This window comes from Ranitomeya imitator, chromosome 1, assembly GCF_032444005.1.
Source record: "Ranitomeya imitator isolate aRanImi1 chromosome 1, aRanImi1.pri, whole genome shotgun sequence".
NCBI lineage: Eukaryota > Metazoa > Chordata > Amphibia > Anura > Dendrobatidae > Ranitomeya > Ranitomeya imitator.
This window is the reverse complement of record NC_091282.1, coordinates 453,272,343-453,289,882: the sequence shown is the minus strand read 5'-3', so window position 1 is coordinate 453,289,882 and position 17,540 is coordinate 453,272,343.

The window sequence follows — 17,540 nt, the reverse complement described above, 5'->3', positions numbered from 1 at the left end:
CAGGTATGATAGAATTGAGGTATTCATGGAATGTTTTAAGCGAATCCAGAGACCCAGACCAAACACAAAATATATCATCAATATAACGGTGATAACATTTGGCATATTGTAGAAATAGACTATTGTTAAAAATGTACTTAACCTCAAGTTCATTCATGTATGCATTGGCATACGCGGGCGCCACATGCGAGCCCATAGCCTTAGGTGTAGCCTAAGGCCTTAGGTGTAATTTACGCCCAACCTTATTTGCTGACAACGAGGAATTCTGTGATAAATACAGGAAAATATTAAACAAATGCTCCCTGGATATTATTGTTCTTACGGTAAGATTGAGGCTATTGTTAAAAATGTACTTAACCTCAAGTTCATTCATGTATGCATTGGCATACGCGGGCGCCACATGCGAGCCCATAGCGGTCCCCTGCTTCTGGATATAAAAACTATCCTCGTATAGAAAATTTTTTTCATATAGCACAAGTTTGAGTAAGTCCATACAGAGCTGTATGGAACCTTGGGGTAGATCTGACGTAACTAGAAGTGATTTGGTGGCCTCCATACCCCTATTGTGTGAAATGGAAGTATATAGGCTGTTGACGTCCAACGTAACTAGCCAACTGGTGGGGGGTATGCTTCTCAAGCCTTTGATGATCCGTATGAAATGTCCCGTATCTAGAATGAAGGATCTTGTCTTTTTGATGAGTGGTGTTGTATTTTTTCCAGAAAAATAGAAAGCGGGGATAGAATCGAGTCAGTGGAAGCCACAATTGGTCTACCAGGCGGGTTAACAAGTGATTTATGTATTTTTGGTAATACATAGAATACGGGTGTTATGGGATGGGGATTCGCAAGAAATGTGGCAGTTTTTTTTATCGATAATATGTCTATCAAAATAATGTGTTATTAATTTGTCTATTTTGGTTTTAATCTCTGTGGTGGGATCTCTTTGGATGACCATGTATGTCTCCTGATCAGAAAGTTGACGCTGGATTTCTTGAACATAGGTAGATCTATCCATTACTACTACCGCTCCGCCTTTGTCGGCCGGTTTAATGGTGATCTGTTTATTGTCTCGGAGAGATTTCAGTGCTAACCTTTCGCTCTGTGATAGATTAGAGTGAGTCGGAAAGAAACCCAATTTGTGATCATGTGAGAGCTGTTTCACCTCTCGATCCACCAGATCAATGAATATCTCTACTGCATGGTAGGAACGTGGTGGTTGGAAGTGACTAGGAGTGCGTAGGCCGAGTGATGAAATAGAGAGTTCAGACTGAACAGAATCACCCGTATGAGGGACCATTTGTTCCACTACATTGGGTGATAAGCCAAAATGGGTATTGAGTCTAAGTGAACGGTAAAACATTTGTAAGTCTCTCTCTAGTTGAAATCCATTCCAGCCTGGAGTAGGACAAAATGATAAACCTTTCTCAAGAACCGATAACTCCGCAGGGGCAAGCAGGTGGCTGGATATATTAATCAACAGGCTGGCCGGCCTACCTGGGAACGTGTTGTCATGCGTTCTCCTTGATCTTCTCGTGGGCCTGTTTGATATGTTCCTCCCCTGCGGTTCTTTGGTAAAAAACGCGGTCGTCCTGTTCCAGTTGAAGAATCTCCGCTCGAACTGAAAGAACCGAACCTTCTCTGAGAGGAAGGTTGGCGCCAAGTTGATGATTCGTTCCATCTGTACACTCTATTGTTTACGTAGTCCTCATTGTCTCTGTAGAACTTTTGTCTTTTACGTTCCTGTAACAATTTCTCGTGCTCGGCTAAAATCTTATCAGTCTTAGTTTTTAGAGTAGTCCATTCAATAGCTGTAAGGGTTGTGCTAAGTTGTGTTTCAATAGCCTCAATCTTAGACTTAAGGTACCGTCACACTAGACGATATCGCTAGCGATCTGTGACGTTGCAGCGTCCTCGCTAGCGATATCGTCCAGTGTGACAGGCAGCAGCGATCAGGCCCCTGCTGTGCTGTCGCTGGTCGGGGATGAAAGTCCAGAACTTTATTTCGTCGCTGGACTCCCCGTAGACATCGCTGAATCGGCGTGTGTGACACCGATTCAGCGATGTCTTCACTGGTAACCAGGGTAAACATCGGGTAACTAAGCGCAGGGCCGCGCTTAGTAACCCGATGTTTACCCTGGTTACCATCCTAAAAGTAAAAAAAAAAAAACACTACATACTTACCTACAGCCGTCTGTCCTCCAGCGCTGTGCTCTGCACTCCTCCTGTACTGGCTGTGAGCGTCGGTCAGCCGGAAAGCAGAGCGGTGACGTCACCGCTCTGCTTTCCGGCCGCTGTGCTCACACAGACAGTACAGGAGGAGAGCAGAGCACAGCGCTGGAGGACAGACGGCTGTAGGTAAGTATGTAGTGTTTGTTTTTTTTTACTTTTAGGATGGTAACCAGGGTAAACATCGGGTTACTAAGCGCGGCTCTGCGCTTAGTTACCCGATGTTTACCCTGGTTACCGGCATTGTTGGTCGCTGGAGAGCGGTCTGTGTGACAGCTCTCCAGCGACCAAACAGCGACGCTGCAGCGATCCGGATCGTTGTCGGTATCGCTGCAGCGTCGCTAAGTGTGACGGTACCTTTAGTCTCAACAATACTCTTTTGCAAATATTCCACCGTAAGAACAATAATATCCAGGGAGCATTTGTTTAATATTTTCCTGTATTTATCACAGAATTCCTCGTTGTCAGCAAATAAGGTTCGGCGTAAATTACACCTAAGGCCTTAGGCTACACCTAAGGCTATGGGCTCGCATGTGGCGTCCGCGTATGCCAATGCATACATGAATGAACTTGAGGTTAAGTACATTTTTAACAATAGTCTATTTCTACAATATGCCAAATGTTATCACCGTTATATTGATGATATATTTTGTGTTTGGTCTGGGTCTCTGGATTCGCTTAAAACATTCCATGAATACCTCAATTCTATCATACCTGAACTCAGTTTTACCATCCAATATAATATTATTTATTATTATTATTATACATTTTTATAGCGCCATTTATTCCATGGCGCTTTACATGTGAATACGGGGCAAATATAGACAAATACATTAAACATGAGCAGATAACAAGGCACACGAGTACATAAGGAGGGAGGACCCTGCCCGCGAGGGCTCACAGTCTGCAGGGGGTGGGTGAGGATACACTAGGAGAGGGAAGAGCTGGTTGTACGGCTGTTCAGTAGGTTGAGGATCACTGCAGGCTGTAGGCTTGTCGGAAGAGATGAGTCTTCAGGTTCTTTTTGAATGTTTCTATGGTAGGCGCAAGTCTGATGTGTTGGGGTAGAGAGTTCCAGAGTATGGGGGAAGCACGGGAGAAGTCTTGGATGCGGTTATGGGAAGAAGAGATGAGAGGGGAGTAGAGAAGGAGGTCTTGGGAGGATCGGAGGTCGCGTGTAGGTAGGTACCGGGAGACCATGTCACAGATGTATGGAGGAGACAGGTTGTGGATGGCTTTGTATGTCAGTGTGAGGGTTTTGAACTGGAGTCTCTGGGCGATAGGAAGCCAGTGAAGGGCTTGACACAGGGGAGAGGCTGGGGAATAGCGGGGGGACAGGTGGATTAGTCGGGCAGCAGAGTGTAGGATGGATTGGAGTGGTGCCAGAGTGCTAGAGGGGAGTCCAGAGAGTAGGAGGTTGCAGTAGTCGAGGCGGGAGATGATAAGGGCATGCACTAGCGTTTTTGCAGTGTTGCGGTCAAGGAAAGCACGGATCCGGGAAATATTTTTGAGTTTGAGACGACAGGAGGAGGCAAGGGCTTGGATATGTGGCTTGAAAGAGAGGGCAGAGTCGAGGATCACCCCGAGGCACCGGGCGTAATATGAAGGAGATACCTTTTCTAGACACATTAGTGATTAAAGATGACACAGGACTACTTTCCCTTGACCTATATGGTAAACCTACCGACCGTAACAACTTACTCCATTACTCTAGCTGTCATCCCAGAGCCACTAGAAATAGCCTACCGCGATCTCAGTTTACTAGAGTATCGCGTATTGTCACAGATCCCGCAATAAGAGATGCCAGATTGGATGAGAGATGCCAGATTGGATGCTATGAGCAACAAATTCAAAGAAAGACAGTATCCTACCAGACTACTGGAGAGAGTAAAGATACGGGCCATAACCCCACTTTCCCCTGCACCACCATCCCGGAAGGTCGATAGGGTGCCTTTTGTCCATACATATCATCCCTGCATGCCCAAGGTCTACGCTATTATTAAGAAACACTGGTCACTCCTCTCGAATGCATACCCTAAAATTGAGTCATTCAATACACCCGCACTGATTTGTACTCGGAGGCCAACTAATATCAAAGACACAGTTGTCAGGGCGGAAGTAGGTAGCGCACGTCCAGATACTTCCCAGAGATTTCTCTGCACGCAACGGTTAGGCACATTTCCGTGTCTATGTTGTGCGGCCTGTTCCAATGTTACTAAGGCCGAAAATATCACTCACCCTAGAACTGGCAAGAGTTTCCCTATTCGTGGTTATTTTACATGCAACTCGAATTTTGTAGTTTATGTAGTGAAGTGTCCGTGTGGTCTTTTATATGTGGGGGAGACCACCCAACGTGTCCGTGATCGTATAGCGAGCCACAAGTCTACAATTAGGTGTGGTAAAAATTGGCTCCCGTTACCAGATCACTTCACAAGGTTTAGACACACAGTCGCGCAATTGCGCTTCCAAGTCATAGAGCAGATGGGTCGCCCGAGGAGGGGTGGTGATCGTATAAGGCTCTTAAAACAAAGGGAGGCCTACTGGATTAATATGCTGGACACCCTGGAACCCAGGGGTCTTAACAGGGAGATAGATTGGCTTCCTTGAATTTGTTCACTTTCTTTGGTTCTTTTTCCTCTCTTTTATATTGTTATTATTTCATTATTTTTCTCTATTTTCCAAATGGGTCCAGGCTTCATAAAATTATTATTTTATTATTTATTTTTTATTTTTTACTTTTTTATTATTTTTTTATATTTTTTATATTTTCCTTTTTATTCCTATTTTTGTTTAATTTCTATTTCTTATTTTTATTGGTATTCTATTCTCATTTTTTAGTTTTTACTCCTTTGTTTTTCATCTTTTATTTCCTTTTTGTATTTATCTCATTTTATTTTTTATTCATTTTTTCTCTTTATTTATAGTAGTTCTATTTTTCTTTTACTTTTATTTATTATTTTTTATCTCATACATTCGTATTTTGGCATCCTGTAGCTCTACTTATTATTGATCCCTGTGGCTCTGCCATTTGTATTTATTCCTATTTTGTCCATTTCCTAACTAGTTTCGTTTGTTGATTATATCTAGCTGACATACTAGTGCCTTAGGCTTATCCTATTGAGGCTGCCTATATTCTGTGGACGGCAACGCATCATACTGCGCAGGTCTGGCTTCTCACAGCCACCATGTTAGCCTTGCCCTGTGCTTTTACATAGCGCTAGTCCCGCTGGTTCCCTAGACACACAGTTCCATCTGGCGTCCCTAGTTACACTTGCGCATGCACAATGAGTCAGCGGCATTGTGCGACGTCACTTCCGGTTTCGGCTGGGCCACTTCCGGTCGGCGCCATCCCCGGATTTCATTTAAAAACCGCTCATTCTGCCCCCTACACATGCTGCACAGCTAGGCGTGGGAGCGCCGCTATTCCAGAATCTGCCACCAGGTAATGCATTAGTATATACATCGGTTTGGCTTTTTTGCCGTTCGCAATTTGCGGCTATTTGTTTTTTACGCATAGTGACAGCACATTCATGTCCGCAGGATCTACTTGTCTAGCGACAGCTGGCCTCATACTGGATACGTCCTACACTTATTATAGGTACCCACAGCGCACCTATCTAACTATGTCCTTTACTCTGAACATTCTCCTGACTGTCACACTGTTTCTCGAGAGCATATCGACTGAGTTCATTATTCTATCCCGGCTGGGATATTGTCTATTCTGTCCATTGCAGACTAGGAAAGGTAAATCTGTGTTCCCTCGTCCCACTCCAGGGTGTTCCTTTTGGATTTCTCAGTAGAACCTCGGTTTAACCTGGTGATTTCATATTCATGGTGTATCTTTCACTTTTTTCTCTGGGTTCTTACTTATTTCCTTCTAGATACTTGATCATTTATCCTGACCTTTTGGCTGCTGGTTTCCTTGGGGCTTTCTGTATGGGCTTTGTGCCCTTTATGTACATATTGTTGCAACCTTGTAAGCTATACATGATATGTTGTGATTTATGTTTCTTGTATTTTTTCATTTCTCCACAGCAGATTATGATTAAGAACCCGGTTGGGTTTGAAACGTCATTTATTTTTCTGTATGCTTTCTGCTGCATGTACTTGCATTGTTATCGTTAATGTCTATGTACATAAATAAAATTGTTATACTTATTTGCAAAACATTCCATCCGTGAGTGCGGTGTATTCCCTTGCTATTGTATTGGGGACTTTGTGTCCGTTACACCAGCACCTTCCCTATATTTAGCAGAGTGCAGACTAATTTTTTATATAACTTAAATTTGTGCAGATATTTTTTATCTAAAGTGAATAGGGTTTTGTAAATGTCTATTGATTGGTAATGTACTCTATTGCTGTTTTTCATTGTGGAGTCAGTATCTTATTTAATTTCTTTCACTTTTCACCCCCGAGCCTGTTTTCACCTTCATGACCAGGTCGAATTTTACAATTCTGACCATTTTCGCTTTATGTGGTAATAACTCTGGAATGCTTCAACGGATCCCACTGATTCTGAGAAGTTATAAGGGTTAAAAGTCAACCAGCGATTTCTCATTTTTCACAAAGTTTGCAAAACCATTTTTTTAGGGACCACATGTTAGGGGTCGAGTTCCCGCTTCTGCACAGGGGGAATCTCGAGCCACCTCCGCTGCGGTCTCCCATTCTTGTCCAGCCACAGTGGAGTCTGCTCAGCAAGGATGTCGTTCCCAGTGTTTTGCTCATTCTCACTCTGTTCTGAGAGTTACTGCTGCTTCTCCAGTGCTTTAGCCACTTCCTGTGCTGCAGCTATATAAACTGCGCATGACCGCACGGCCATGCGCTAGTATTGTCTTACAATTGCTAATGTGTGTATGTTGTGAGTGCAAGTCGTCCTTGGATACCCCTACCCTATTGAATGAATGTTCGCGGAAGGTGTATGGCTGCTACCTAGCGCCCGATTTATCCTACAGCACTAGTCACACATTATAGCGTCCAGTTGCTGTGACCGCCAGTACGGCGCCGTGCACTTCCTCTGTGCTTTCCTTACCCAAGCCTGGGTGGTTAGTGGCGTTCGTCAGTGCGGCACTGCATGCACTCTTGTGCCTTAATATTGCTCTTCAGTTTTCTTACACACCCAGTTGCGGTGTTGTGCCAGCAAGTGTCTAATCGGACTTCAATTCCTGTTGGGGTTGAGTTCGCTGACTACTTGCTCGCGCTTTAGGTGCGGTACCGCGGTCCTGTGCCTTAACAGGATTGCTTCTTTCATGCTGGGTGAGGTTAACCCACGCGTGTATACTTTAGTGTACCGCCATATAGTCTGCTAATTGCTAGCAGCAGGTTTTCAACTGCACGGTGGACCCCGGACTGCGAACGCATCTATACCATCTGTCTTGGTGCGTTCCGCCAGTCCTAACAGAATACTAGCGCCAGGGTCTGGCTAGTAAAATGGCAGACGACCAGCGTTTACAGCGGTATATCCAGCAGCTGAAGGGAAGGTTGGCGGCTCTTGAGCATTCAACCTCAGCTGTGGATGTTACTGCTGTCGCTGTTCAGGCTGCAAGTGTGGCTGCAGCTACCTTGTCCACTGCCGCCCCTGTACCGACGCTATCTCGCCTCCCGCTACCAGAGAAATTTTCTGGTGACAGTAAGTCCTGTAGGGGTTTCGTGAGTCAGTGCTCAATACATCTCGAGCTTCTGGCCTCTCGTTTCCCTACAGAGCGGGCTAAGGTGGGCTTTATAATTTCCTTATTGTCAGACAGGGCGTTGCAGTGGGCTACGCCGCTGTGGGAGCGTGGCTATCATGTGGTGCAGAGTGCTCCGTTATTCCTGAGCACTCTGAAACAGGTCTTTCTAGGACCTCGTGTCACCCATGACACGGTGCTCCAACTGTTGGCACTGACTCAGGGCTCGTCCTTGGTCTGCCTTTTTGCCGTCCATTTCCGCACTCTAGCATCTGAGCTGGAGTGGTCGGATAAAGCCCTTATCCCTATATTTTGGAGGGGGCTGGCTGACCACGTTAAGGATGCTCTGGCCACTAGGGAGATTCCCGCCACACTGGAAGAGTTAATAACAGTATCTACTAGAAATTGACCTCTGTTTTCACGAGCGGAGGTTAGAGCGAGCCCAGTGTAGGCAGAGGTTTCGGCTGGCTCCCACCTTCGCCAAACCTTTGGAATCTCCAGTCCAGGCTCCTGAGTTCCTGGAACCTAAGGTGGTGTCACGAGCGGGATCTAAGTCCCAGACCGCTCGTGCACTCCAGGGTTGCCATGTATGCCAACAGTCAGGACATCTTGCCACCAGATGTCATCAGCGGTCGAGGAAACGTCAGCGTCTAGTGGTAATAGGTGGAGGTGCACTAGACACTGCGACGTTTGCCTCCAAATTGTCCTTTAAGGGGACAATTACCTTTGGCTCATCCTCCCACTCGGTAGACCTCTGCGTGGATTCTGGGGCGGAGGGCAATTTTATGTCTTCTGCCTTCGCCCAACATCACGCAATACCCCTGGTTATGCTATCTCAACCAGTAACGGTACGAGTGGTGAATGGGTCGACACTCCCCGCACAGATAACACATCAGACCATCCCTGTTACTCTGTCCATGTCGCCATCCCATCAGGAGATTATTTCTCTGCTCATCATTCCTGAGGGTATTGATGAGGTCCTGTTGGGGATACCTTGGCTACGGTACCACTCTCCTCACATCGAGTGGTCCTCAGGCAGAATTCTGGGATGGGGTGAATCATGTGGGGGTAGGTGTCACCGAGAGTGCGTTCAGGTTGCTACTACTGAGGTACCCGCAGATCTATCCTCTCTCCCCAAGCAATATTGGTCTTACGCAGACGTGTTCTCCAAAAAGGCGGCGGAGACCCTTCCGCCCCATCGCCCCTATGACTGTCCTATCGATCTCTTGCCTGGTGCGGAGCCTCCCCGGGGTCGAGTTTATCCATTATCTCTCCCGGAGACGGAGGCCATGTCTCAGTACATTCAAGAGAATCTGGCAAGAGGGTATATCAGGAAGTCAGTGTCACCTGCTGGGGCAGGGTTCTTCTTCGTGCAGAAGAAGAATGGGGAACTACGTCCATGCATAGACTACAGGGGTCTTAACGCTATCACCGTTAAGAACAAGTATCCTTTGCCCTTGATATCCGAGCTCTTCGATAGGCTTCGGGGAGCTAGAGTGTTTACTAAATTAGATCTGCGGGGTGCTTACAACCTGATTCGCATCCGTGAGGGGGACGAATGGAAAACGGCGTTTAACACCAGAGATGGGCACTATGAGTATCTGGTGATGCCCTTCGGGCTCTGTAATGCCCCAGCCGTTTTTCAAGACTTTGTCAACGACATCTTCCGGGATATGCTTTCCACCTCAGTTGTAGTCTATCTGGATGATATTCTCATCTTTTCTCCAGATATTGACTCCCACCGGAGAGATGTTGGCAGAGTCTTCGACCTCCTATGGGCAAACTCTCTTTACGCTAAGTTGGAGAAGTGTATGTTTGAGCAGGAGTCCTTGCCCTTCCTGGGCTATATCATCTCCGCCCAGGGATTGGCTATGGATCCTGCCAAACTACAGGCTGTGATGGACTGGCAAGAGCCCCATTCTCTTAAAGCGGTGCAGCGCTTTATGGGGTTCATTAACTATTACCGCCAGTTCATTCCCCACTTCTCAACTCTGGTAGCTCCCTTGGTAGCCCTCACCAAGAAGGGAGCGAATCCTAAATTGTGGTCGGAAGAGGTCTCCAAGGCCTTCAACTTCTATTAAGTCCCATTTTGCTAGCGCTCCCATCTTACATCGTCCCGATGTGGATAAACCATTCCTAATGGAGGTGGATGCCTCATCCGCTGGTGCTGGAGCAGTCCTCTATCAGAAGGATGCTCAAGGTCGGAAGCATCCATGCTTCTTCTTCTCTAAGACCTTCTCGCCAGCGGAGAGAAACTACTCCATCGGGGATAGGGAGCTGCTAGCAATGAAGTTGGCCTTTTCAGAGTGGAGACAACTTCTGGAAGGTGCGCGGTTTCCCTTCCAGGTTTACACTGACCACAAAAATTTGGTCTACTTACAAACAGCCCAGCGGCTAAATTCTCGCCAAGCCAGATGGTCCTTGTTCTTTTCCCGGTTCCACTTTTCTCTTCATTTCCTCGCCGGGGAGAAGAATATTCGTGCTGATGCTCTCTCTCGCTCCCTTATGTCAACTGAAGAGGAGGAAGAGGAGCCTCGGCTTATTGTTCCTTCTGCGAGCCTGAGAACCGTAGCGCCGGTTTCGCTTGAGTCTGTGCCTCCGGGCAAGACTTTTGTGCCCATTAATTTGCGACCGGAGGTTCTCTCTTGGGCTCATTCGTCCAGAATGGGTGGACACTTTGGGACAAAGAGGACATCTGAGCTACTGGCGAGGACGTACTGGTGGCCGCATATGGTCCAGGATGTCAGGGATTATATTCTGGCGTGTGTCTCCTGCGCCAAAAATAAATCTCCGCGTCAAAGGCCAGCTGGGTTGCTCTATCCCTTGCCGGTGGCAGATAGGCCCTGGGAGATGGTCGGGATGGATTTTGTCGTGGGTTTGCCCAAATCTCGCGGCTGTACCATCATTTGGGTCATCACCGATCATTTCTCGAAAATGGTGCATTTGGTGCCGCTACCACGGTTACCTTCTGCACGGGCCTTGGCTGCGTTGTTCAGTAAGCACATCTTCCGCCTACATGGTATGCCTGACAAAATTGTCAGTGACCGAGGTCCCCAGTTTGCGTCTCGGTTCTGGAGAGAGCTGTGTCGTCTTCTCAGTATTGAGTTGAATCTCTCTTCCGCTTATCATCCCGAGACGAATGGGTTGGTAGAGAGGGCCAACCAGACCTTGGTCACATACCTGCGACATTTTGTTTCAGCCAGGCAGGATGACTGGGCATCCTTGCTATCATGGGCAGAGTTTGCGCTGAACAACGCCGTAGCCGACTCCACTGGACAAACCCCATTCCTCCTCAACTATGGTCAGCATCCACGGGTACCTGTGCCTATGCCCGTGTCTTCCGCAGACTCCAGGGTGGCAGACTGGGCTGTGGAGGCACGGGATATTTGGGACCGCACTCAGGATGCCATTTGGGCCTCTAAGGAGAGAATGAGGTCCTCCGCCGATGCTCATCGGCGCCCCGCCCCGACCTTTGCTCCTGGCGACTTGGTGTGGCTCTCCGCCCGTAACATCAGGCTGCGAGTTGAGTCCACTAAATTTGCTCCTCGCTACTTGGGTCCCTTCAAGGTCCTCGAACAGGTTAATCCTGTGGTCTACCGTCTGGCTCTTCCTCCACGCCTTGGTATCACCGACACCTTTCATGTGTCCCTCCTTAAGCCCGTATACATGTCCCGGTTTTCTGAGTCATCTGCCGGGACATCGGGTTCGTCTACGGATGATTTCGAGGTGAACGCTATCTTGGGGTGCAAGGTGGTACGTGGCAAAAAATTTTTTTTGGTGGACTGGAAGGGTAACGGCCCTGAGGATAGGTCCTGGGAGCCTGCTGAGCACATTCGGGCTCCGCAGCTCATTGCTGCCTTCGAACGTAGCGAGGCCCAAGGAGGGGGGGGCCCTAGGAGGGGGGGTAATGTTAGGGGTCGAGTTCCCGCTTCTGCACAGGGGGAATCTCGAGCCACCTCCGCTGCGGTCTCCCATTCTTGTCCAGCCACAGTGGAGTCTGCTAAGCAAGGACGTCGGTCCCAGCGTCTTGCTCATTCTCACTCTGTTCTGAGAGTTACTGCTGCTTCTCTAGTCTCTGCCATTAAAGTCAGTGCTGGTCAGCAGCGAGCGGACTTCTCTGGGACTAAGTCCTTGTCTGCACGTACTGAGCATGCCCAGGGTAAGATCTCCCGTTGGAGATCGAGGGTCATGTGCTCAGGCTCTGCAGCACATTCCATTGGTCCTCTTGGCAGGTCTTGGAAGGGCAAAGGTGCTGTGGCCAGTTCCTGTGCTGCAGCTATATAAACTGCGCATGACCGCACGGCCATGCGCTAGTATTGTCTTACAATTGCTAATGTGTGTATGTTGTGAGTGCAAGTCGTCCTTGGATACCCCTACCCTATTGAATGACTGTTCGCGGAAGGTGTATGGCTGCTACCTAGCGCCCGACTTATCCTACAGCACTAGTCACACATTATAGCGTCCAGTTGCTGTGACCGCCAGTACGGCGCCGTGCACTTCCTCTGTGCTTTCCTTACCCAAGCCTGGGTGGTTAGTGGCGTTCGTCAGTGCGGCACTGCATGCACTCTTGTGCCTTAATATTGCTCTTCAGTTTCCTTACACACCCAGTTGCGGTGGTGTGCCTGCAAGGGTCTAATCGGACTTCAATTCCTGTTGGGGTTGAGTTCGCTGACTACTTGCTCGCGCTTTAGGTGCGGTACCGCAGTCCTGTGCATTAACAGGATTGCTTCTTTCACGCTGGGTGAGGTTAACCCACGCGTGTATACTTTAGTGTACCGCCATATAGTCTGCTAATTGCTAGCAGCAGGTTTTCAACTGCACGGTGGACCCCGGACTGCGAACGCATCTATACCATCTGTCTTGGTGCGTTCCGCCAGTCCTAACACCACATCACATTTGAAGTGACTATGACATAACAGAAAATACTGAAAAGTGACACCATTCTAAAATCTGCACCCCTCAAGGTGCTCAAAACCACATTCAAGAAGTCTATTAACCTTTCACGTGCTTCACTGGAATTTTTGGAATGTGGTAGGAAAAAATGAACATTTAACTTTGTCACAAAAATATTACTTTAGACCCAAACTTTTTTATTTTCCCAAGGGTAACAGGAAAAAATGGATCCAAAATTAGTTGTGCAATTTCTCCAGAGCATGCCAAAACCCCATATGTTGAGGAAAACCACTTTTTTGGGCACAGGGCAGGGCTTGGAAGGAGCACCATTTGATTTTTTGAATGTTAAACTTGCTGGAATAATTAGTTGATGCCATGCCGCATTTGGAGATCTCCTGATGTGCCTAAATAGTAAACATATCTATATGTGTGGAGAGCACCTTGAACGCCCAGGTGCTTCACAGAAGTTTATAGCATTGAGCCATGGAAATAAATAATTACATTTCCCCACAAAAATGTTTTTTAGCCCCAAATTTTGAATTTTCACAAGGGTAACATAACAGACCGGACATAACTGCAAGAGAAGTATGCTGCCTTCCAGGTGCGATGATCAAGGATGTGACCGATAGGATACCAAAGCTCTTCAGCTCCAAGGACGTCCACCCATTTCTTCTGATACATGTTGGCACCAATGACACGGCAAGGAAGGACCTACCGACAATCTGCAAAGACTTTGAAGAGTTGGGGAAGAAAGTAAAGGAACTGGATGCACAGGTAGTTTTTTCTTCTATCCTTCCAGTAGACGGGCATGGCACCAGGAGATGGAACAGGATCCTTGATGCAAACAACTGGCTAAGACGATGGTGCAGACAACAAGGATTCGGATTCCTGGACCACGGTGTGAATTACTTGTAAGATGGACTCCTCGCCAGAGACGGACTACACCTCAACAAACCTGGGAAACACACATTCGCCAGAAGACTCGCTACACTCATCAGGAGGGCGTTAAACTAGAAGAAGAGGGGACGGGAAGAAAAACATTAGACTCGAACAAAGAAGACCCAGGAAAACATACTCAGAAGGGAGGTAAGAACATTTCTAAAACAATCCACAGTGAGGAGATTGGAACAAAACAAAATCCTCTAAACTGCATGCTCGCAAACGCCAGAAGCCTGACAAACAAGATGGAAGAACTAGAAGCAGAAATATCTACAGGTAACTTTGACATAGTGGGAATAACCGAGACATGGTTAGATGAAAGCTATGACTGGGCAGTTAACTTACAGGGTTACAGTCTGTTTAGAAAGGATCGTAAAAATCGGAGAGGAGGAGGGGTTTGTCTCTATGTAAAGTCTTGTCTAAAGTCCACTTTAAGGGAGGATATTAGCGAAGGAAATGAGGATGTCGAGTCCATATGGGTCGAAATTCATGGAGGGAAAAATGGTAACAAAATTCTCATTGGGGTCTGTTACAAACCCCCAAATATAACAGAAACCATGGAAAGTCTACTTCTAAAGCAGATAGATGAAGCTGCAACCCATAATGAGGTCCTGGTTATGGGGGACTTTAACTACCCGGATATTAACTGGGAAACAGAAACCTGTGAAACCCATAAAGGCAACAGGTTTCTGCTAATAACCAAGAAAAATTATCTTTCACAATTGGTGCAGAATCCAACCAGAGGAGCAGCACTTTTAGACCTAATACTATCTAATAGACCTGACAGAATAACAAATCTGCAGGTGGTCGGGCATCTAGGAAATAGCGACCACAATATTGTACAGTTTCACCTGTCTTTCACTAGGGGGACTTGTCAGGGAGTCACAAAAACACTGAACTTTAGGAAGGCAAAGTTTGACCAGCTTAGAGATGCCCTTAATCTGGTAGACTGGGACAATATCCTCAGAAATAAGAATACAGATAATAAATGGGAAATGTTTAAGAACATCCTAAATAGGCAGTGTAAGCGGTTTATACCTTGTGGGAATAAAAGGACTAGAAATAGGAAAAACCCAATGTGGCTAAACAAAGAAGTAAGACAGGCAATTAACAGTAAAAAGAAAGCATTTGCACTACTAAAGCAGGATGGCACCATTGAAGCTCTAAAAAACTATAGGGAGAAAAATACTTTATCTAAAAAACTAATTAAAGCTGCCAAAAAGGAAACAGAGAAGCACATTGCTAAGGAGAGTAAAACTAATCCCAAACGGTTCTTCAACTATATCAATAGTAAAAGAATAAAAACTGAAAATGTAGGCCCCTTAAAAAATAGTGAGGAAAGAATGGTTGTAGATGACGAGGAAAAAGCTAACATATTAAACACCTTCTTCTCCACGGTATTCACGGTGGAAAATGAAATGCTAGGTGAAATCCCAAGAAACAATGAAAACCCTATATTAAGGGTCACCAATCTAACCCAAGAAGAGGTGCGAAACCGGCTAAATAAGATTAAAATAGATAAATCTCCGGGTCCGGATGGCATACACCCACGAGTACTAAGAGAACTAAGTAATGTAATAGATAAACCATTATTTCTTATTTTTAGGGACTCTATAGCGACAGGGTCTGTTCCGCAGGATTGGCGCATAGCAAATGTGGTGCCAATATTCAAAAAGGGCTCTAAAAGTGAACCTGGAAATTATAGGCCAGTAAGTCTAACCTCTATTGTTGGTAAAATATTTGAAGGGTTTCTGAAGGATGTTATTCTGGATTATCTCAATGAGAATAACTGTTTAACTCCATATCAGCATGGGTTTATGAGAAATCGCTCCTGTCAAACCAATCTAATCAGTTTTTATGAAGAGGTAAGCTATAGGCTGGACCACGGTGAGTCATTGGACGTGGTATATCTCGATTTTTCCAAAGCGTTTGATACCGTGCCGCACAAGAGGTTGGTACACAAAATGAGAATGCTTGGTCTGGGGGAAAATGTGTGTAAATGGGTTAGTAACTGGCTTAGTGATAGAAAGCAGAGGGTGGTTATAAATGGTATAGTCTCTAACTGGGTCACTGTGACCAGTGGGGTACCGCAGGGGTCAGTATTGGGACCTGTTCTCTTCAACATATTCATTAATGATCTGGTAGAAGGTTTACACAGTAAAATATCGATATTTGCAGATGATACAAAACTATGTAAAGCAGTTAATACAAGAGAAGATAATATTCTGCTACAGATGGATCTGGATAAGTTGGAAACTTGGGCTGAAAGGTGGCAGATGAGGTTTAACAATAATAAATGTAAGGTTATACACATGGGAAGAAGGAATCAATATCACCATTACACACTGAATGGGAAACCACTGGGTAAATCTGACAGTGAGAAGGACTTGGGGATCCTAGTTAATGATAAACTTACCTGGAGCAGCCAGTGCCAGGCAGCAGCTGCCAAGGCAAACAGGATCATGGGGTGCATTAAAAGAGGTCTGGATACACATGATGAGAGCATTATACTGCCTCTGTACAAATCCCTAGTTAGACCGCACATGGAGTACTGTGTACAGTTCTGGGCACCGGTGCTCAGGAAGGATATAATGGAACTAGAGAGAGTACAAAGGAGGGCAACAAAATTAATAAAGGGGATGGGAGAACTACAATACCCAGATAGATTAGCGAAATTAGGATTATTTAGTCTAGAAAAAAGACGACTGAGGGGCGATCTAATAACCATGTATAAGTATATAAGGGGACAATACAAATATCTCGCTGAGGATCTGTTTATACCAAGGAAGGTGACGGGCACAAGGGGGCATTCTTTGCGTCTGGAGGAGAGAAGGTTTTTCCACCAACATAGAAGAGGATTCTTTACTGTTAGGGCAGTGAGAATCTGGAATTGCTTGCCTGAGGAGGTGGTGATGGCGAACTCAGTCGGGGGGTTCAAGAGAGGCCTGGATGTCTTCCTGGAGCAGAACAATATTGTATCATACAATTAGGTTCTGTAGAAGGACGTAGATCTGGGGATTTATTATGATGGAATATAGGCTGAACTGGATGGACAAATGTCTTTTTTCGGCCTTACTAACTATGTTACTATGTAACAGGAGAAATTGCACCATACAATTTGCTGTGCAATTTCTATTAAGTAAGCATATACCCCATATGTAGGAGTAAACTACTGTTAGGCTCACGGCAGGGCTCAGAAAAGGAGTGACGTTTTGGAAAGCAGACTTTGATGTAATGGTCTACCGGCTTCATGTCTCGGTTCGAGAGCCCTTGTTATGCCTAAACAGTGGAAAACCCCCACAAGTGACACCATTTTAGAAGCTAGAACCCTCAAGGAATGTATCTAGATGTATCTTGATAGGGATGAAGCATCATATTGAAGTTCACATTTTGATGGACTGGTTTGAGGGTGCCATGTCACATTGGCAGAGTCCCTGAGGTGCCAGAAAAGCAGAACCACCCTTAAGAGACCCCAATTTGCAAATTAAACCCTCCAATAAATTTATCTAGGGGTGCAGTGATCATATTGACAACACAGGTGTGTCACAGAATTTTATACCATTGGGCAATGAAAAAAATAAGTATACTTTTACCAACAGAATTTTGTTGAAGCCCCATATTTTACATTTTCACTTAGGGAAATGGGTAGAAATGGTACCAAAATATGTCCCGCAATTTCTGCTCACTGTACAAATACCCCAAATGTGGCTGTACAGTACTGATTAGCCATACTGTGAGACTCCAAGAGGCATCCTGAGCGCAGAATTTTCTAAAATAGTTTTGTGGACTTCATAAACAAAGCCTCTAAGTGCTAGAAGA